Source organism: Pinus tabuliformis, chromosome 2_1 (assembly GCF_031772625.1).
Source record: "Pinus tabuliformis cultivar Carrire ecotype Pingquan chromosome 2_1, CPIR1, whole genome shotgun sequence".
Lineage (NCBI taxonomy): Eukaryota > Viridiplantae > Streptophyta > Pinopsida > Pinales > Pinaceae > Pinus > Pinus tabuliformis.
In genome coordinates, this window is record NC_142299.1 from 377150463 (window position 1) to 377173881 (window position 23419).

Consider the following 23419-nt stretch of genomic DNA (forward strand, 5'->3'; position numbering starts at 1 on the left):
GATCCCCTGGTCAGATATATATGCGATGTTACTGTTAAAATTATTTAAACTACTCACAACTTCTGCCGCAAGGGAAGACCTCGAAGAAGGCTCCAGTTAAAGTATTCATAATAACGTATTCGCGCCTAATTCCCAGGCAAAGGTTGTCCCCGCACCATGCCATTGACTTGACCACGTCGGGTACAGAGAATTCCTTCACTTCCACAAACTCCCGGCTTCCATCATACCGATAGATGAATAACTTTTTTTTTTTTTGCTTGTTTACACACAGAAAACCGCGTTTGTCATCCCAAGCATAAAGGGAGGCGCCCTTGGTCTTTCCGATGTAGGCAACTACCTCAAACTCCGGCAGCCTGTGAAGAGTTATCGCATCCGACAGCGAAAGTAGCAGTCTTCGCGAATGCAGCACATCCATGCTCATCACCGCCTTCTTCGCAAATCCAACCACGGTTCTCTCCAAGACGTGTGCCTCAGTTATAATGCCACTTCCATCGCTGTCATCCGATGGTATGTTCTGTCTGGACATGGATTCTGGCACGTAGATTCTGAGAGAACCGTCGATGCATCCAAACAGGAGTCGGCATCCCCATGAACCCACGCTTTCAATCTTGGCAGGGCAAACCTTCACTAGTTGATTTAAATCGTAAGCATTGTGCACCATTTTCGTTGAATTCTAAGTACTTTTCCGTTCTTAAATTTCTTGGAACAGTCTTCGATCTGCTGATCCCTTCCTCGACTCACGAAATCAGGCGAATTGTGATGAACAAAGATACATCTGCGGCAAGGGATTGAAGAGTACAGGAGCATCGATAATAGAAATGCGGAAAATAGCTTGTCACAAATATTCACGGCATCGTTCTTACTGCCAGAGCAACCCCTTCATTACTGCCAGAGCAACCCCTTCAATCCCTTTCCCTTTGAAGGAAGGGAAAGCAAAACGAAGTCGGTGAAATCTTATTACTAATTAAATGTCGGCGTATGATGGCTCATAAGAGCCCACGGGGCACGTAATTCTTTACGCGTCCAACAACTATCAAACTCATGTTTTAATTAAACACGCAATCGTTTAGCTGGCATCGGACAAGTCGAAATCCATTGACATGCGCCTTGCACGCCAGCCTCATCACCTGGGAGGGCCTTCGACGCCCCCTATCACTGGCAGCGACGGTTATAAATTATTATCGTCTTCCTTGAAAGATTTCTCTGCGGGCTGCAATTTAACCTATTCAGACGAGGCTCGGACAGCATGTCAGCAAGCTTCGGCCTTTTCCATCGATTACATACAGTGCCACAGAGATGGCTTCTGGTTGTCATAATTCTTTGATTTTGTAGTCTTGAGGCCTGATTCTAGATCCTTGAGAGTCTCGGCCTTTTGCTTCAGAGATGATCCTTTACTGTAGGATGACATGTTTCAGAACTTTGTCTTTTGAGACCTAACTAACTTCAGATTTCATAGAACAAACTCTCGAATTTCTATGTCTCGGTCTAGAACTAATTTCAAACTTTCCTCATAGAGTTATATAACTTGGAGAAAATTATACTTCTGATGCCACATAGGCATAATTTCCACAGAGATTTCAAGACTTGAGTGCCATTAAAGGTTCAGATGCCATCATAGAAGTCACAGGTTTAGATTTGTTGTGTTTGCTTCTTGTCTTTGCCATTTCTTAAGAATTGATGTAGACTGTCCACATAAGATGATCGTGCTGTAGAGGACTCAGATGTCTTGATATAATTATGAATGCTTGTTACTGTAGCCTGCATTTGCATTGTAGTATCTTTCCACAGAAAATGTTGTCACTATCCTAGATGGTTCGGGTGTCTTTAATAGAATGCTCTGACCTGATATGAAAACTGTGTGACCACAGCATATCTTACCAGCTGACCTGAACCATAGGCAGTAAAATCTTCAGATTTCTTACGAAGTCTGCATAGGTTGAATATACGACAGGAAAATGCAAGAAAACAGTGTGACATCCAAAACTTTAAATGGTGGCAAAGTATTGTGCAGTTGTTAATTACTTATCAATGACAGTACATATCATTGGATCTTGAGAAAATTGTGAAAACAAAAAAATGATGCAAGTAACAGAAAGGGGGAAAAACAGCTCATAGATTATTATATCTGCATAAAGATTTTAAGTGATTATTCATAATATTACTCAATAGATAACACAAACGAATAATGTGCGTGGACAGTATGTGACTAGAAAAGGTTAGAAAAAAAAACCACTTTATATCAAAACTACAAAATGGCGGCATATATTATGTGGAATTCACTTATTCGAAGATAGTTTAGACTAGAAAATTATTTAGAAAGATGCTGAGGAATCAGTAATATTGTCCTTATTTTTAGGATTGGAAACAAGTCCTTGATACTATGATAGCAATTCTCTACAGATCAATCACAACTGCCAACCAAATATCTTTGCTCAGACACAGCTATTATCCATCAACAGGAGATCACTGTTGGATAGGTGTGCGTTATTGTAAACCCTTGATCTCCACTGGCTGCAACATGATAAAACAGGATAGTTCATTTCATTTAACTTCTATTTCTTGATGTAGAAAATTGAGATCAAGAACAAAGATGTTCTATGCACAGCTCTATATGGTCTCTTCAGGATTCTCTAACTCAAAATGAAGTCATTCAATGTAAAAGCAACAAATGCATTAACTATACAATCACTAACAGATGTCATAAAGAATTTGATGGAAATCCTTAACGTAATTCATCATAAGAGTAGCCATCCTAGGGCTAAGAGGCAAGCAGAAAGAACCAACAGGATATTGGTGGCAGTAGTAATCATGGTTACAGAATTCAGCCATGTTGGCCATTTTACTACGACAATTTCACTATAACTCAAAGTCAGAGGAATTATTGCAGAAATTTGCTGTGTATTTATTCCTCTCTTCAATGCTCCTCTCTTCTTAATGTTTAAAGAGGGCTTCTTTCTGTTAGATGCTGTCTGATAATAGAAACTTTTAACAAGCTTAACAGGTCCGAAAGTTGAACCAGCTCCGATACCATATGTAGTGACCGTCATAAGTTAAAGAAGTTCTTACCGAAACTGTAAAGATTGATGTAAAGATTGATGAAGCTGTGAAACGGTATTAATCTATTTGATGGAGTACTTACCTGATCTGCCACTGATGGAGTACTTACTTGATCTGCCACTGCTGTTGCGCTGATCTGCTGCAGAACTTCTCTCGTTACCGAATGACCAAACCACCCAGCCAAACCGAGTATGCCTGGATACTCAATCCAGTATGTCTTTCAACCGAAGCATACCGTTCCCCCGTGCCCAGAGACTTCAAAACAAGTAAGGCTCAATAGTTCCGAATTACAAACAGTATGGATAATTTCCCTTCCTTCAGCACTCTCCTTCGTCCTTCAACAGCCCCCGGTTCAGTTTTCCCACTCACAGTCCATCCCCCTTCACAGGCATCGAACCCCCCTTTAAATAACAGAGGTTCCTTGCTCTCTACGCATCTGCTCACCGCCTTTATGGAAGGATAAGATTTTGTTAGGCGGTGGCTGCTTTGTCATCATATCTACCTTTAATTGAATTAGATCCTCACCATACCGAATGGTGTCATATTAGTTATGACAGTTGGTACTTTATTTTATAATTTAGTAGAAGACCATGATGATTTTAAATATTACAATTTACTTTATGTTTTATAAAATGTCAAGTTTAATCATAAGGTATATATGGTTTAGTTTATTAGTACACATTTTGGGGGGTTATATATGTAACATATGAATAACCTCATCTATATTTCTTACTGAGTGTGTATTCTTCCATTTACGAGAATTAGGCATTTAATTTACACCTTTGATAATTAATTCATTTATCTCAAATTTAGACATTCTCCATGAATAGTCGATATATAGTCGATGTGTATATATATTTATATATACTAGTGCAATGTATATGATGCATGCATATGTAGCTACCATATGCAGGCCTCACATGCATGCTAATATTAATATGTTGCTCGTGATTTGAGATGGGTTGTTACAGAGTGTGTGTCGGAGAAGGAGAAATGACCCAGTGCAGCCTACATCAGACAAAGAGCTCGTCATTTGGGAAAACAAGAACACAAAGCCTATGCATTAATCGCAGCATCTGTAAATGAAGAAGTAAGTCGCCATATTTCATCATATTCAACTGCCTTTGAAGCTTTACAAAAACTGAAAGAACTCTATGACTCACATTCTGCACTTGAAGTTGTTCAGCTCATGATTAAACTCTTCACTCTTGAACTGAAAAATAATGATCATCTTGCTCTTGCATCTGAAGTAAAATCCATAATGCATGATATCAAATCCACTAAGGTTGAGCTGGATATCCCTCTTATTGTTTTTCTCAAGGCACTCTATCCTACTTACTCCAATTATCTTGAGTCTTTACAAGCAAATGGAAATCTTAAAGATATAACCTTTGACTCTCTTGTGAAAAAGTTTGTTGAAAGAGAGAAAACCTTTGGAAAGAAGACAGTCCCTGAATCTTCTGAAGAGACTGTTTGCGTTGCTCATAAAGAAAAGCATCCTGCTCAAGATTCTACAAGAGGAAGAGGTGGACGAAGAGGAAGAGGAAGATACTTCAGAGGCAGGGGAGGCAGACATTCTCAAGCAGAGAAAGCAGATTTGCACTATATTCGCTGCAAAAGAAATGGATCACATGATGCATCCACATGCAAGCTACCATGGGACAAAATTGAGCAGAAAAGAAACCAGCAGAAAGGTAAAACTGATGATACAGACAAAGGTAAAGCACCTGAATCCGCTCACTATATTGAGGCACAATGTAACATTGGAGTAAATGAAGATTTGTTTAATGCTTCACTTGCTTCTTCGAAAAATGATTTGTTGCTTGATTCAAGAGCAACCTGTCATATGACTCATAGGAAAGATTTTTTTGAAGATTTCACTGACAATGTTGATGGAGCAGTATACTTTGCAGATCAGTCAAAAATCAAGCCATCAGGGCTTGACACAATCAGGCTTAAACTGCCTGGTCTTCCAGACTTTCTTCTGAATCATGTTCTATATCTCCCACAACTCAAGAGAAACTTGTTGTCCTTGGTCCACATCCGCCAGCAAGGTCACTCCATTCATATGTTTGATGGCAAGCTTGAGGTAAGAAAAGCATCTGACCACTCACTTGTCATGAGGGGAATAGAAGAAGAAAGGCTTCTCAAACTGCAAGGAACCTCTGCTCATGCACAACATTTCTCATATATTTCTCATCATGAAAAAGGTACACTTCCATCAAGTTTATTATGGCATGCTAGATTTGGACATTTAAACTATGACAGTCTCCGCTTATTGAAGAAAAATGGTGTTGCTAGTTTGCCTACAATTCCTAGGAAACATAAGCAATGTGATGCTTGCATTTTAGGAAAGCATAGCAAACAATCTTTTCATGATTCACATTCAAGAGCACATAAGAAGCTTGAACTCATTCATTCAGATTTATGTGGTCCAATGCCTGTTCCTTCTGCAAATGGAAATAAATATATCATGACATTTATTGATGATTGCACCAGAATGTGTTGGGTTTATTTATTGAAGAACAAATCTGATGTTTTTCAAACATTCAAGAATTTTCATAAATGGATTGAAAATGATGCAAAATCTCATATTGGGTCTATTTGCACTAATAATGGAAAAGAATATACATCAAATGAATTTGAAAACTATCTTCGCCAACATGGGATCAAACATCAAACAACTGTACCTTATAATCCCCAACAGAATGGTGTAGCAGAAAGAATGAATAGAACAATTTTGAATATGGTACGATCCATGCTTTTCTTCAAAAATGTAAAGATAATGTTTTGGGTTGATGTTGTTCTATGTGCTACATATATAAAGAATAGATGTCCATCTAGTGCTATAAGAAACAAGACTCCTTATGAATTGTGGTATGGACATGTTCCTTCGGTAAAACATCTCAGGATTTTTGGTTCCACCTGTTATGCTTTGATACCAAAGGTACATAGAAACAAACTTGGTGCTAGAAGTCGTAAATGTATCTTCCTGGGGTATTCAAACACCTCTAAAGCATACCGCCTCTATGATGAAGTAAATAAAAAGTTTGTTGTATCTAGAGATGTCATTTTTCTGGAATCATCCAAATCTGACAATGTTGTTGAGCGGCAACTTGATCGCTTGGATAGATTCGCAAAAACAAAATCATTTCAAGAATTTGATAATCAGATTCCACATCTTGAAGGGGGGATTCCTATACTAGATCAACATGTGGAATCTTCTTCTGAAGAACAATCTCCCCTGCATGAAACTCCAACAACGGATGATGCTTTAAGTGATGTAATTGATAGAATTGGGAGACTCAATCTTGATTCAGTCCCAACTCAATCAACAGAGCAGCCTAGACCATCTCAGAAAGGTCCCCCAAAGTGGCTGACAAAGACACTTGAAAGTGTTCATCCTGATGAAATTGGAAAAACAGGAACCAGAAATTCAAACCGACAAAATGGAGGTGATGTAGATGACTCTAATTCACCTGTTGATATGGATGTTTCTAATGATTGTGAATTGAATTTGTCTACAGATTTTGAACCAACTTCCTTTAAAGAAGCTGCTTCTCATGATGAATGGAAAGAAGCAATGCAAAAAGAGTATGATGCCCTCATAAAGAACGGCACTTGGAAGCTGGTTGATCCTCCATTTGGAACCAAACCAATTGGCTGCAAGTGGGTCTACAAGAACAAGTACAAAGCTGATGGCTCACTTGACAAGCACAAAGCTAGGCTTGTGGCAAAAGGTTTTGCACAAAAGGAAGGGGTCGATTATGAGGAAACTTTTGCCCCCACAGCAAAATGGGCCACCATCCGGACACTCTTTGCACTAGCAACTCAGAACGGTTGGAAAGTCCATCAAATGGATGTAAAAACTGACTTCTTGAATGAAGATCTAAAAGAAAATGTTTTTATGTCCCAGCCTGAAGGATTTGCTGTGAAAGGACATGAACATAAAGTATGCAAACTTGTGAAGTCCTTGTATGGCCTCAAACAAGCACCACGAGCCTGGTATGAAAAACTAACTGAGCATCTTCTGAAACTCAACTTCAATCATTTTGATCTTGATGATGCAACTTTATTTGTCAAGAAAGTTGGCAAAACAGTTGTATATCTTGTGGTATATGTAGATGATCTTTTAATGACAGGGAACAATGAAAGCTATATTGCATCCATAAAGAAAGAATTAGGAAAAAGTTTTGAAATGACTGATTTGGGCTATGTTCATTACTATCTTGGCATTGAAGTAACCCAACATCCAAAATCCATATTTCTTTCTCAAAAGAAATGCATTGGAGATTTGTTAAACAGATTTGGCATGACAGAGTGCAATCCTCTTTCTACTCCAATGGAACAAAACTTAAAGCTCACATCTACTGAAGGAAAGGAATTTGAGGATGCAACAAAGTATAGACAGCTTGTAGGAAGTCTCATCTACCTCACTACTACCAGACCAGACATTTCATTTACTGTTGGAATCCTCTCCAGGTTCATGCAAAAGCCTTGTGAGGGACATTGGTCTGCTGCAAAAAGAGTTCTAAGGTACTTGAAGGGAACTCAAGACCTTGGAATCAAGTATACACAGGTGGACGACTTCAGCTTGATTGGATACTCTAATTCAGACTTCGATGGAGACAAAGAAACTAGAGTATCTACTTCAGGATATGCTATGAGTCTTGGATCAGGCGCTGTCTCTTGGAGATCACGCAAGCAATCAGTTCCAGCAGATTCCACAACAGAAGCAGAATACGTGGCAGCAGCTGAAGCAATGAAAGAAATTGTGTGGCTCAGGAAAATTCTTGAAGATTTGCAGGTAAAACAAGTACAATCAACTCCACTCATGATTGACAACACCTCTGCAATAAAGTTGGCCAAGAACCCAAAGTTCCATGATCGTACAAAGCACATCAATACTAAATATCATCTAATCCGACATCATGTTGAGGCCAAAACAATCCATCTCCGTCATTGTTCCACAAATGAGCAAATTGCAGACATCTTCACCAAAGCGCTTGGAAGAGAAAAGCTTGAAAGATTCAGAACGATGCTTGGACTCACCAACATCCCTTCAGATTAAGGGGGGGAATGTTGACACCTAATCCTCTGCGATTGGGTGAATTTGGAATGTGAACAGTCATCAAGAAGATGAACTGATCAGTCACATTCATGTATATAACAATAGCTACCTAATGAAATAAACGAATCAGTTTTTCTGCCAAGTCTGGAGTTACTCCTGGCCTGACAAGTTAAAAAACTTTGTTGACTGATGATATCTGATGGTACAAGTGTCCTCTGAATCATCCTTGGGCATGGAATCTTCATATAATCATCAGGTGCCACTCCAGTGGTCAACAGAGCATACAGAAGAAGATTAGCCGAATGATCAACCTTCATGATTTTTCATCAAAATTTGTTAGTTTTAAATGACTGATACTATGCATCACATGTTTTTATATTTTAGCAAATTTACATATTTATGGTCACTTTTTCACTTTTTGTATGAACTATGAATGCATATATTGGATAGATGGCTCGGTCCATCTCTAATACACACATAACACTTTATGCCGCTGATACAACATGCAATTTTCAATATTTTTGATAATGGAAATTACGATTTTCTCCTTGGAAAAAAAAAGATATTAATTCAATCATACAATTTTTGTTCTTGAGCATGTTGTCTTGCTAAAATAGTGTTTTTTCTCAACATTTAAAGTGGTTGTTGCTGCCACAATTCCAGCAGATGGAGAACTAGCAGACCATGAAGAAAATTGAGGAGGGGGGACGACATCAATGGTGGCATTCCTCCTTTCCTTTGACCTTTTCCAACTTCCCTTGATGATTGAACCATGATTTCTGTAAAATGAGGAAGACTTCCATGGGTGTAGTCCAAGTGGTTGGGAAATTGGTTTGTTTTCCCCTCCACCCAGGATTGATTCCCATAAAGGGACATGCTGGCCAAATGTCATAAGGTTAGAAGAGTAGGCGACCCCCTTCTCTGGTGACATCCTAGATCTTGGTAAGTCATAAGTTATTGGTATATTTGGCTTGTGGGGGGTTGGATATACTCTTGATGTTATAGTGGCAACCAGAAGATTTGATGTTGGGCCTCACCCAAATTACTCCATGTTACCGATCCACCATGGACTAAAACAAAAAAGAGGAAGATAAGAGATTGTTGTAGGAAAAAAACTTGAAGATTGGTGGACAATTTGACTTGCCCAGCACTTGGAATCTCCCTTCTAACACTGCACAATAACCCTCGGCCACACTCCAAAATATCTCACAGCTCCAACCTATTGAGTGAAATGAGCTCAAAAGAAAGACGTGTTTTTATGGCACACAGGCCTCGTTACAAGGGGCACAATGAGGGCACGTCTCTGACACAGTATACAGGAAACAGGCCCTGGTGGGACGTATCTTGTTACTCTAAAGAAATTATTTCACTGAGGTCACAGGCTTTTAGCTCAAAGTGATTTCTTTTTCATAATTCTTAAGTTTTCCACTCGCAAATCCTTTGCAAAATACATGCAGCAATTCTCCACCAAGCAGGTCATGGCCATAGACAGTTAACAGTGTGTGCCTGTAGGAATGTGTGCATACAAACAGATAGCATCATTATTAAAAAAAAGACCAATAATCTGCTAAAACTGTGAAGCCACTGCAATATTTACAGCAAATTGAAGACATCTGAATCAAACCTATAAAAGACACATCCTAGCACTCCGCACAAAACTAGAAAGATCATCAGTTACAGAAGTACAATGGCAAAAAATAAACACTTTTTCAAAGCTAGCTATCCAGTTGCACAATGGCATTACAAGAAGTCCATATGCAAAGTGCACAGTTAAAAAGTAATGGAATTTATCCCGAGTCCACAGAAAATATGCAGGACTTCAGGCCACATAAATCAATTAAAAATCATCAAAAGAACAATTTCTAATAACAGAACCTAATAAAAATTTCCGCAAAGAATGTCACTATAATTGACCCATTGACGGCTAGACAATGTTTTCATATATGATAAGGATCTAACATATGAAGATAAAGCATAAAAAAATGAAATAAAGGTTATCAAAAGCAAAAAGGGAATGACGGCAAGCTATGGTTTGTAATCAATTATGGCCCTGCCATTGTCATCAGAGATGGATTTTCCCATGCATAATGACACTGCAGAGACAGATCCCATGACAAACAAATGAAAAGTACCAACGGCTTAAAATCAGACCAAACCTGCTCCCATATTCTTCAAGTAAGTTGGTCTAAGAATTATAAAATATATCACCTCTCACTGGTAGATGAACTTGTTATAACTCGTAATTTCTTAAGGCTGTAAAAGAAACCCAGAGGTAACCACAAAACCACTTGTAAGCTTAGAAGCTAGCCCTTTTAAACTCAGAGAGGGATCTCTCTATTGGATTTAGATTTGTTTCTTTGGGATTTAGGCTAGTTATTGGGTTCAGAGTTTGGTTTTTGAAATGTTTAGTTGAAACTGCAAGGAAAGGCTATTGGGCAATGGAGTCAAAAAGTCTTAGGGTGATCAGATACAAAAATAACAGAATAGATTGTAACAGGGCAAGGTAGGCAGGCTATTGGATCTTTGGAGCTTTTGTGGAATGAAAGGGAGGAAAAGATTGAGATTCAATTAAACATAGAGCATTTTAGAATGAATTCTATATTTAATCTCAGTTTGAAAACACATATATTGCTTATAAGCCAGAGCAGAGTGTAATTAAACAAGTTCAACCCTTAATTTTCTTTAAACAATATAGATAGGAAAAACATATGGAAAAAACAGAGAAATAACAATTACAAGAGAGGAAAAAACATCACCAATTTGCCTGACACATGAATCCTGGAACGATTTTCTGTATTAATAAAATGATCACTTTAGCTCAGTACACAGCTTTACATTAAAGGTCTGCTTTCTTAGTACCAGGTTAGGAGACCTGTGGGAGGAGCTCGGTGGCTGCAGATGGGATCAAGTGACGGGCAAGTGATTGAACGGTGGAACCAGCGGACAAGGTCAGTGGTGGTAGACAGTGGCAGTGAGTCGGGCAGCGGAGGATGGTCGTTGATCCACGTATGGCAGGGAACGTTGACGAGGTAAGCTGATGTTTTTTTGTCTTTTTACTTTTATTTTTTTATTATATTTTTCCTATTGTATATATTGACCAATTTTATTTTATTTTTACTTCTTTTTTTTCTCAATATTTTTTCTTCTAATTTTTTTCCTTTTTTTTGGAATGTTATTTTTTCAATAATTTGTATTTATTTATTTATTTATTTTACTATATTTTTTATGGCCAAAGGCCAACTGGCGAATTGGAGACCCTCCAAAAGCTTGTAGTGAAACACTTCAACGACAACGAAGTTGACAGATTTCGATGGCCAAAGACCTGGATCGGAGAACGAGCTCTGTGCAGTGAAGCGGCTAAAGGATCGAACTGCTCTGAGACCAATGTAGCGGCCAAAAGTCGTATACGCAGCGAAAATATTTAAAATACTTCGAAAACAAAGACATCCATCGTAGGATAGTAATTGTAAAGATATGAGGTGATTACAATTGAGAATGAGAACCTGCTTATATACCCTAGTCAGGTGCCCCTTCACGAATGACGATGTCTCTAAGACATGCCTTTTCATTACTAACTAACTAACCATTAGTTAATTACTTATGATTTATTATTATATTTATATTTATATTTATTATTATTTCTATATGAATTATATTCATAACACTATACCAGGGATCTTTCGAGTAGCGGAAGATGTATCTTGAGGAGAAACTGAGATGTACCAGGATGCAGAAAGGGGAGCGCATAGACCACTTCCACACTAGGCTTCAGGATGTCTGACACAAGCCGTCTACAGTAGGGTTAGCGCCCCTACCTACAAAATTGGTGTTGTTATCTCTAAACAGTGTTTCCGAAGACTAGCAAGCCTTCGTCCAAAGTATTCTGGGAAGAGACAGGTTGCCAGATTGGGATCGAATGTGGGCTACTCTACAACAAGAGGATATGAGGCAAGATTTGGTGAAGAGCACCATCAGTAGCAGAAGCAGCGATAATGGTACGAAGTAAGTGAAAGAAGAGGAGAATGTGGCCCTCGCATCAAAGGGGCAGCAAAAACAACACAAGAAGAAGAAGGACCTTTCTAAGGTCAAGCTTTAGATTTGGTGATCTTAACCACTACAACACTAAATGTCCTCTCAAAAAGAAGGACAAAGAGGAGAAGCAAGATCAACAGGTTGCATTCGCAGAGATCAACAGGTTGTCCTCCAAATTGGAGGAAGAGTTTGCCATGATCACCGATATACCTCCAGAGTGAGGTGGGGTGAATTGGTTTTGTAGCCTCAGAGAGCTACAGGATGGGCAGGATTCTTGAGGAGGTCCACCTCATGAATCAATACCTTGCTACGTGAGCCCATAGCATGCGGTAGCAGGATGAATCAGTGGCATATGGTACAGTCAGATGCCAGAGTGACAAACGCAATGGCTAGTAGCGGACAGATACTGGGCAACGCAGAGCAGAGTCAGTAGTAGCACAGAGGCTTCAGTGACAGCGCAGAGACTAGCAGCAATCAGAGACTCAAGAGACAGATGCATCATACTGATCACAGTTGATTCAGTATTTTGGATGCTTTTCAGTTGCAGTTGCAGCAGCAGCAGATGAAGAGGGAGTTGCAGTGCAGATGCAGTGTTGGCAGCAGTTCAGCGGGGCCAGAAGCATCACAGTTGCAATGCATATCAGAGTTGCGCAGTAGTTGGTGGGCAGCGGTAGCCTGAAAACAGCAACGTAACAAGAGATGGTGCATAGACAGTGTGTTGTGGCAGTAATTGCAGCACTACAACACTTTCCTCGCTAAGAGGGAGTGTTAGTTTTTGTAGCATCGGATGTGTTATTTGGTGGAGAGACTAGAACACATGTATTCTCCAAAACCTAGAAATCGTTTTTGGAAATTCCACCTAGAGACGACTTAATTAAAATAATTAATCATTTTTTAATGTTTCCTAAGTCTAAACTTAGGGAATATGATTAATTAAAGGGTATTAATTAAGTCATGGTGAGAATCTTCTAGAAAAAGACATGGATCGAGTTCTAGTTAATCTTAGCCATCGATTAAGTTTTAATCATGGTCATTGATGTCTCAACGAGAGATTATAAGAAGAAACTCGATGGGGCTTGGAGAAGACACACCAGCAGTTCGATTTCATTGGCAGATTGATTTCCAAAGTAGCAGCACTGAGTTGCTGGAGAGAGAGCTAGTGAGCTCGAAGCAGTGAGAGAGGGGCAGGGATAGTAAGGCCGGAGGAAGTTTTTCCAGTTCCGGTGAGTGCACTGCAGAGAGGCAGTAAGTGCCACAGAGAGGCAGCGCAGAGCCACGTAGAGGCAACACAGTGCTTCAGAGGGGATTTCGTATTTTGCTTGGGAGAAGTAGTGATTCAGTGCCAGAAGCCAAAAGGAGAATCCGGAGGCCAAGAGGATCCATCTTCCAGACAGCATCTGATTAGATAGCGAGAGGGAACCAGTTTCGAGTTGTGGGACGCAGTACTGCGTACGCTGACGCAATCACTATGCACAAGTAGCAGAGAGTAGCTCAGCTTGAGCCAAGGTTCGGATCACCAGTGGGAGTGAGATTTTTCTCACTATATTTATTGTCAGTCATTTCTCTGTATGGATTGCTAGATTTAAGCATCTATAGTCTTGTACTTAGATTTAGTATTTACTATTGCATTATATTAAAACCCTCAATTGTTGCACCGTTTTTCTCGAGTTGGGTTTTTTCGGGGACTTTAGTCCAAAAATCACTGTGTGTTTGTGTGTGTGCATCTATTCTCCCATCACTTTTATTTCTTCCGTGGTATTTATTTTGTGAATGTCGTAGGATATTTAATTTGATATTTGTCATAGCACACAGCAAGTAAATTGTTTAATCGAATTAACAATTAGAAGAATTAACATAAGCTGCTTCAATAGGATTTGGGGTTTATTGAATTTTCACATCCATCTACAGAACTTTCCAAGGAATAACATCTTTGTAGTGTGGCGGGCAGTTCTTATTTCCTTTCATATGATAACTTTTGAATTGACCTAGAAAATTGGGAATGGGGCCAAGGTGCGATTGGGCATGGACCCATGGCTGGGATGTGGGAACAGTCGTCTTCTATCCCCAGAGTTGATTAGCGGGCTCAAGGATTGCAGTATATCTCGTCTCGCACATATTAACAATCCTTTGTGTACCACTCTTTGGCGCTAGGGCTGGCAGTCGACGAACCAATTTCATTTGATTGGTAGGTTCCAAAGGAAGTGGGCAGAATATATTGATGCATTGTATTCCTCACATATACAACTAACGGAGGCTGAGGACGTATTGGCTTGGACTGGGAACCCACAGGTGTTTATTCCCCAAAAATTGGAGATATATATATATATATTATGGCACAGCAGGTGGAGTTTTTATGGTGGTGGTGTGTCATGTGGACAACAAAATGCCCTTCCAAATCCAAAATATTTACATGGTGCATTCTTATGGATAAGGTCCCTGCCTGGGATATGATGCAGAGGCATCACAAAGTCGAGTTGGGCTGGTATATTTTATGCAGGGGCAGTGAAGAATCAATTGATCACCTTTTTGTCTAATGTTCCCTTGCCAGACAAGTCTGGTCATCATGTCGAAGTGTTTTGGGTGATCCCTGTATAGGGGAGGGTGTTTCTTATGAATCCATTTGGAAGGTTTGGACTGAAGAGAGAGCTAACAACCCTTTTCACTGCTATATACTAGGACTTTCACTAACTGTCCCCTCAAAAAATACAAGTTATTATCCCTGCTGCCTATAACTCGCCTCACCCTAGGATTAGCCCTTTTTAGCCTGACAGCTACCTCACCTCCCACGAAACTAACCTCAATTCCTCTATTCTCCATGGCCAAAACTGAGAATGAATTATTCTCCAACCCAGGTACATACATCACCTCCTTCACCTCCATAAGACTCCCTGAGTCTATCTAGAACTCTGTGCTGCCAATGCCCTCTATTGATATCTAGTGTTGTCACCAAGCTCCACGTGTGGATCTTTGTGCTCCTTGGCCATATTGGGGAAGATATTATGAGATTTGATCATGTGACGAGATGTTCCATTGTCCACAAACCACACCCCTCTTGTAATGGTGCCAAAAAGATAGGATACTAGAGCAAATTCCTTCTCGAATTTTTCAACCAACTCATCCATCTGTGCAAATGTAGTTGTTGTTGTTTTCCCCTTGCCTTTCTTCTTGTTTGGACATTGTCCAACATAATGACCAAACTTATGACATGCAAAGCACTTGACTTTGCTCATGTCTTTCTTCCCTTGTGAAGATGCTCCTCCACTTTGGTTTTGCTTGGCTTTACCCTTACCCTTCTTTGCTTGCCCAGCAAGAGCAAGGTTCTCCTCATCTCCACCCTTGTGTTGTCCACCAATTATGGATTCCTCCCAAATCTCCTTTTGGGTGAAATCATCCCATAATCTAGCCCAATCGAAAAGCTTATCTCTGGGTAGGATACTTGTCACAAATGTATCCCACTGCTTGGTACACCCTTTCAATGCTACTTTGACAAGATCCATCTCATCCACCTCTTCACCCACAACTAAAAGTTCATCATGAACCCGTTGAATCCTTGTGAAGCATGAGGCCACAATCTCATATTTGTTCATCTTGATGCTATTCAGCTTCTCCCTTAGCACCATCTTTCTGTTGTGGTTGTCGCTCTAGTATAGCTTTGTCAAGGTCGTCCACATTTGATAGTCTAGATATTTCTTCGTTATGTGAGGGATTATGTGATCGTTCACAACATCCAAAATGATGCCCCTGGCTTATATCTTTTATCTTATGTTTAGCTATGTGGATAACATCTTGAGGAACTCAAATCTCTTGGCTTGCAATGTCCCACAAACCATTCGCCATTCAAACAAGGGTGATTCGCTCCTTCCACTAACTGAAGTTTACAACCCCCTCCAACTTGTTTTCATACCTCATACTTGATAATGCCATATTACCAAATCAACTTTTGCCACAAAACCCTTGAACAGCAAAATAAAAAATTTATTTTTGTAAAATAATTCACTGCCATAAAATCCTTGTGATATTTGATTTCTTCCACAAAGTTTCTATAGCTCTAGTACCATGATAATTCTCTATACAAAGTCTAATTTACTTTACTTGAACAATTTATAAAAAAAACCAAAAAATACTTATCTCAAATATTTCTAAAATTGCTAGTAAAATAAACAATTGTATATTAACTCAAAAATAAAATGCAACGGAAATTAAATACAGAGATCAATTACACTACAACAGCAAATTTGTACCCATCACAATATTCCTTTATATTATTAAACTTTGCAAAATTTTGGGTTAGACCCACAAAGAATACATAGAAAAATGCAATTGTTGGGAACCTGGAAACTCATCCTTACTAGGAAAATAGGCCTCAAGGAAATCAACCCCTGGAAATCGACCCTCCTAAAGAAACATGACCTTGGAGAATTAGACTTGTCTCACTAGCAAATCGCCCCCCTTTCTTCTCACCTTATACGGCCCCTGCACACTTGGAAAATCGACCTCTCTAGATATTTCGACCTCCTCCACAATTCAACTCTCCTCTTAAGCAACTCAGCTTCCCTCTTTCATGAACTTGGCCTCCCTGGATATCTCTCGAAATTTCTTGTTGCACTTCTCCCCACTTCTCTTCAGTCTAGTCAGTTTTGTTTGGAAAATCGCTTCCAAACAACTGTGTCTTCACCTCACCCTTAGGCTTATTTTATAGTTTCATTAGGCCAAAATACCTAACCCTAATCTCCAAGTGATCAATGGTTGGGATTAAATCCTAAGCCTCACTTGAGATCAACGGTTGAGATTATATCTAAGTCACTTAACTATTTTTATTATTTATCCTTATAATTGTGGCATAATAGTCCACAATAATTAATTAGATTAATTATTATACTTTTCATAAGTTAACCTTAGGGAAGAAATCATAATATCACTTACTCCACCAAGCAAGCGCCTAAAGAGGAAATCAAATATCTTCTAAATGCTAAGACACCAAGCCAATGTAGAAGACCTTATGAGGCTACAAAATCAACAATGTCTAGGCATTTTGGCATCTTTTGTTATGTTATTGGGCTATGAGGTTGGCTTGTAAACTCATGCTTGTGGAACACTCAAAGTAAACTTGTAATTAGGGGTTTTGTATTTGTAAATATGATAGAAATGAGGGAGATTAGTCTCATATAAATAAAGATTAGCCTCATTTCATTTTTTCATCATCACACATTCTATTCTTTTCCCTTCAAAGAGTTTGAATTAGTCTTTTGTGCTAGTATGGGCAAGATGTGATCTTTTATGGCACGATATTCTCGAGGAGTTGATCTTTTGCATGGAAATGTTATTATGGGATTGAAAGAAGAGTTTCTTTGGAGGATTTTGTAAGTTTATTGCTTTATTATTGATGTTTTGCATATTGAATGTATGCAGTAGAGTTTCTATTTATGCCATGTTTAAATCCGTAATTATTGTTGAAGTCTTGCTACATCATTACACGCAAAATTGTTCTCCTCAAGGCCTATCGGAAAACTCTGAATTTGCATTCCCTATATTTAATTTCTCCCCTCACAAGAATAAGAGTTAGGGTTTTAAAAGTGGATCCTTTAGCCACCCCCCTTACTCCATCAAATTCTTTCCCATGTAATTTAGCTATAAAAGACTCCATTAAACCCTAGTAGGATACAACACTAATCACTAGCGTGTTGATCATCCACAATTTTTATTAAAGTTCATATTGTTTCTCCCATTCTTAGAAGTCTAGGGTTGGCCACAAGGGTTTCTATGGTAGATATGTGCATAAAAGTGAATTTTGACTGGACGTTTGTAGCTTATAATTTAGGAATTGCATCTATAAATCATATGAAGCCAAAATTTAGCATAGTGCATGGTTAATCTTCCTAATTAAGGGTTGACATCATCTTTCTTTTGCTGTTTATACATACCTAACAGCCATAGAAATCAATTTCCTAGCCTAACCCTAGTCTCTATTGGAAGGCCTCTTCCTTGGCTGCTATATGACATTGTGTACCTTATTATTGCATATCAAGCAAACCCTAACTTATAGTAGCGTGATATTCGATCTTGGCATAGAGTATTTGAACCCTAGTAAAAAACATATAGACCTTTCTAGGCCCTGCTAGTACTCTAGCCCATATCAAAGACCTATTTATCCATCACCTTAAGCCATAGCATTTAGAACATCCTTTAGGTGATCTAGGGAAGCCTTCCTTGTGGGTCAATACCACTAAAGAGCGGAAGAAAGGTTGTTGAGGTGATAATGGCAACCCTTTCTCTTGTTGCCATAAGGTCTAGCCCTGCCCAATGAAGTTTTGCACCAATTTTCCATGTTTCTTACTTAAAGAAGGTAATTGGTGTTAATTTTTCAAATGCAGTAAAGACTAGCACTTATTTACGAATACTGAAAATTACTTCTAATGATTATATGTCTTCTTTTAGCATTTACAACTTCTTCATCAAGCAATTACGCTTTCAGAAATTCAAACATACAAGAATAAGAAAAAGTAGAGATCGCAATGCACAGAATCAACATAATGTTTACCTTGGAAAAACCCACTTGGCATAAAAACCCAACAATTATTTCCTTAGAGAATCAAATTCAACAAGACATCAAATTCAAAACTATGGACAAACTGACCAACAAGAGCATCGAATCAAATTCAACAAGAGATATCAAAGTCAAAGCTATAGACAAACTGACCAACAAGAGCATCCACCAAGTGTCCAAGTTAGCCCCCTTCAATGTAATGGCAATCACAAGAGAACAAGGAACTCCTGCTTCCTCTTCTGTAAAGAAGTATCACAAGAGATGTGGCCCTTTCTACACAAAGATAAACCTCAAAAGCTCTGCCCTTTTCAACAAAGTCTCGACCTCCTTCAACAAAGAGTTTTGGCCTCCTTGCACAATGATGTTTCGTCCTCTTTGTACAAAGATATAGTTCATACTTTTGACCCTCTTCCACAAATATGAATCACAAAAAATTTGGCCCTTCTTGCATAGATATAATCACAGAATTCAGCTCTCTTCCTCAGGGTACGAATCATAGGAATTTTGTCCTTTTGCACTGAGATGGATACAGAACTTTTGGCCTCCTGGATCCACAGTAATTCAGCCTCTTAGCACAGAACCAAACCACAGATATGCTCGATCTTTCCAAGAGATATATCATAGAGAAAATTTGGCCTTCCAAGAGACTTCTATGCCTTCGATCTGCTCCTTGACTTGCTTTGTATGCCCAGAAATATATTGCTTGATGCTCAAAGCAGGTTGTGCTTGGAGAGGAGGATGAATGTCTTCAATATATAGTGAATTCATGGGTCAAATGGGTGCCAACACTAGCTAAGCCGACTTGTAGGAGAGAGGGTCAACTTGAACACTTGTGGTGCCAAAACAAATATTCAAAAATTTAAATTTTGTCTTTTTGATAATACGAAATTTGATTTTCTCATGAGCATGAAGAACATGCTTTATATGAACAAGTACATCAATAAATATATCAATATGAAGATCGACCATAGCTACAAAGTTCAACAATTGGTGACAAGATCCCAATTCAAGCTATTTTACCATAGATTAATGAAGAAGGGAAAATCATGCTAGAATCAAAAAGCAATCCTTGAAACAAGGATTAAGCAACTATAAAATTGAACAATCACTGAGTACCTCATCAAGTGGAAGAACCTACCAATGAAAGAGGCGACATGGGAAGATGAGTTCTTCATGCAGAAACATCCACAGCTAGCCATGTGTTATGGACAACACTTGTTTGAAAGGAAGGGGCATGTTAAGCCCTAAATGAAGCCCCATGTTAAGTATTAATCCCCACATAAATCCTTATGTATTGAGTTATTATATTTCTATTGTTATATTAGTATTATCGGCTAGACCCTTTAATTGTAAGTATATCTTTTGTCTCGCGCACACACACTAAGGCCTAGTTTTAGAATCATCTCATTCTTCTACATTTTTCCTTCCCTCTCTATTTTTACGCTATTTTAGTGTTTGTTGTCTAACAAGCAAATACTACAATTGAGAGGAATGTCCCTCATATGCAGCCAGTTGGTGACATTTCCTCATAAGAAAAAGTTGTATGGTTTCCCTGTTATTATTTGTGTTATATCGATGTAATAATTGTTTAAAATGATGTGCATGTGAATAAATTGTATGTTGTACAATTTTGTATTATTTACCTATGAATTTCATGAGTTTGCTTGTCATATTGCATACCTATTTTCATCGTATAATAAGACAAAATGTATTATGATATTAGAGTTGTGTTAATTGTGGAATTATGGTAGAATTCATGGTAAATTGGAGAAAATCCTAATGCCCTGCCATCCTAGCAAGCAAATGGGTTGTTGGGTATGATACAACAACGAGCCTCTAAACGGCCTATAGAATCCAAAAAACAACATGCCACAAGCTACTAGCCAACTACACACCACTGATCAACACGATCAATCATTTAGCACATCGACATTCTTGGAAATGGGATCCTCAACATGAACTACAAGACCATTCTTTACCTTGAACTCGTCAAACTCCTCAAGAATCCAAAAAACAATATGCTACAAGCTACTAGCCAACTACATACCACTGATCAACATGATCAATCATTTAACTCATCGACATTCTTGGAAATGGGATCCTCAAAATGAACTACAAGACCATTCTTTACCTTGAACTCGTCAAACTCCTCAAGCACATCTATAGTAGTACTAGTAGCAGCACTAGAACTTGGGTTTGGGGAGGGGCTTTATGTAACTACATTTTAGGGTTTAGAGGCAGAATAAGGTGGAATTAAGTTTTTTTCAGTTCCTTTTTTGTTTTTGAGGTCGAGACTCAAAACCCCACGTAGCCATGCCCAGACCAGAATACAGTATAGCAGAAATATATACACGTACAGGAGAAATGAATACATGAGAAGATGAACCAGAATCCTTTATCTTTCTTATTAAGTTCATAGGCCAACGACCTCAGCCTAAAACATAGACATTTCCAGAATTTTCTCCAAAACCAATGCCCAGCCCGCCTTCTTCCAGTTTTCTCTGCTACACGAACCCAGTACTCACTCCTCCCGCCCCTAAATTACAATTGTTTCTTTGAATTTACTGTGCTCATAGCCTATATATCCTGGGTAATGATCCCCAACTTGTTACAGATCCCAAGCCCAGAATGCCTTCGAGTCGTCTCTCAATGCGATTCACTGAGAATTTCAAAGTTCAAACGCTGGCGGTCAGGTTTTCTTTTTATGTTTAAATGGATCATTCCCCGTCATTGATGAAGGCAATTTCATTACCATAAATCGACATCGACTAATTTCTATCAGTCAAAATAATACATCATATAACTGCTGGCATGTCCCCATTATTTTCTGCAGGCAGTTCTTTAGGCTCCCCTGACAGCTACCAAGTGACAAAAACCTTAACCAATGAATGGTGGCTTGCCATGCATCCCAGCACAGTTGGACATCGGGATCAACAGGGAAACTTTTTTTTACGTGGTTACACAAAACTCCGCTATGAGAATGAACCGTCCATATTGGAGTCATCCAATAGCAAGTGACGTATTATCCGATTCCGTTAATGAAACATTCTGCTCAATGAACCGTTGACATATGCTTCCACAGCAATGGTTGTTCATCGGACTTTCTCAAAGTTCCTCCATCAATGCCTCGGCTTTCTTTCCGTTGCTCCCAGCCGCAATTTCTCACGAATCCTCACAGTGCGTGACTAATGCCCCGGCCGAAGCAATTTCCAATGAAGATAAACACGAGAAGGAACTTTTCATGCCATCAACTCTGTACTGGAGAACTCATAGCTATGAAGAGATCCTGAATTTGTAAACAAAACTAGAAACTTCAGCAGAAATACGAAAACTGGAGACAATTTTTTTGGGGTTGTGCAGGATCGCTATTGAAGTGGGGATGCTCCTGCATCACGGCATCCTTAACGATACCTTCACACTCAACACTCTTGGAATAAACTTCATGGCAGAGTGGCAATCATGATATACATCAAGGCTTTTCGTCATTCAAACAGGTACGTTGGACTACAAGTCAATCAAGCTTCAAATTTGGGATACTGCAGGACAGGAACGATTCAGGGCCATCGCAAGCAGCTATTTCCCTGACGCTTAAGGAACATTTTGTCAGACACGAGCAATCTAAGTTTTAACAATGTCCGGCAATAGCTTACAGATAGCTTAGTGATAACAAACTAGCGTAGCCATATCAATGGGGTGGAGAACGCCGATAGGCCGGCCCATGTACAAACCAAACACCCCACTTGCACGACCGCTGCCTCTTCCTCCCTAGCCAAAACGCGTTCGGTATTTTCATGGGTACATCAGATCACGGCGCTGAAGCTCTCTCTGAGAACAAAGCAGGGACGGGCATCAATGAACTTTCCACAAAGGAAAAACCATAATAACACTGAAAGTGAAGAAGGGCGTGTATATCGTGAAGCCTTGGTGCGGAAACGCGGAGCCGACTCGCCGGATCTAAAAGTAAATCGAAGCCACCAACTCTCATAAATCGTGCAAACTCTTTGCGAGTGCAGAGAATTGAGATCCCAGCGGGTACGATGTGATCTAGAGAGTGGTGAATTATGCTCACTGGGGTGGTGTTTGTATTTGGAGTGACAATATTAATCGCCATGTAATTTTAGTTTAAAGTTAGAAAACCCTATCTCACCATTCTGGAACCTTTTATCCAATAACAATATAGACCAGCACCTCCTAGCCAATTCCAATATTTACCGGCGTATCTTTGTAATAAGCGAGTCACAAAAGAACCTCCTATCCAATTCCAATATATAGCAGTTTATCTTTGTAATATGCGAATGACAAAAAGAGCTGTCAATTCCATTATATATTAGTGTATCGGTGTCATTAGCAAGTGACAAAGAGAGTTGGCTTCCAGTAGGAAAGCAAATATAGTTGAAAAGAAAAAGAAAAAATTCCGCACAAAACTTACTGTTGTCATTACAAGCTATTCAGGTCCCATTTTGTGATCCATCTTTAGGGCTTTCAGATTCCAAAAAAGTTCAACAACGCTTTGTTATTAGGGTTTCGATTAATTAGATACTGACCAGGAGTAATACTTGAACATCTCCGCTGGAAATTCAGTAAATATTTATTAGAGTTATTGATTAAATTTTCTCCTTACCTATTTCCATTATCTTGATGATGGATCTATCTTGATCCAAAAACCGACTCTGATAATAAAACCAATGCATTTTACCCTGAATTTCGACTTCAAA

The 23419-nt window shown here is 39.0% G+C and overlaps 1 protein-coding gene across 1 annotated transcript in view; it reads right to left on the reverse strand.

The window, feature by feature from the left end:
* The window catches only part of LOC149200428 (L-arabinokinase-like), a 481920-nt gene that overhangs the window by 457724 nt on the left and 777 nt on the right, over nt 1–23419 (reverse strand). The window lies entirely within an intron of this gene.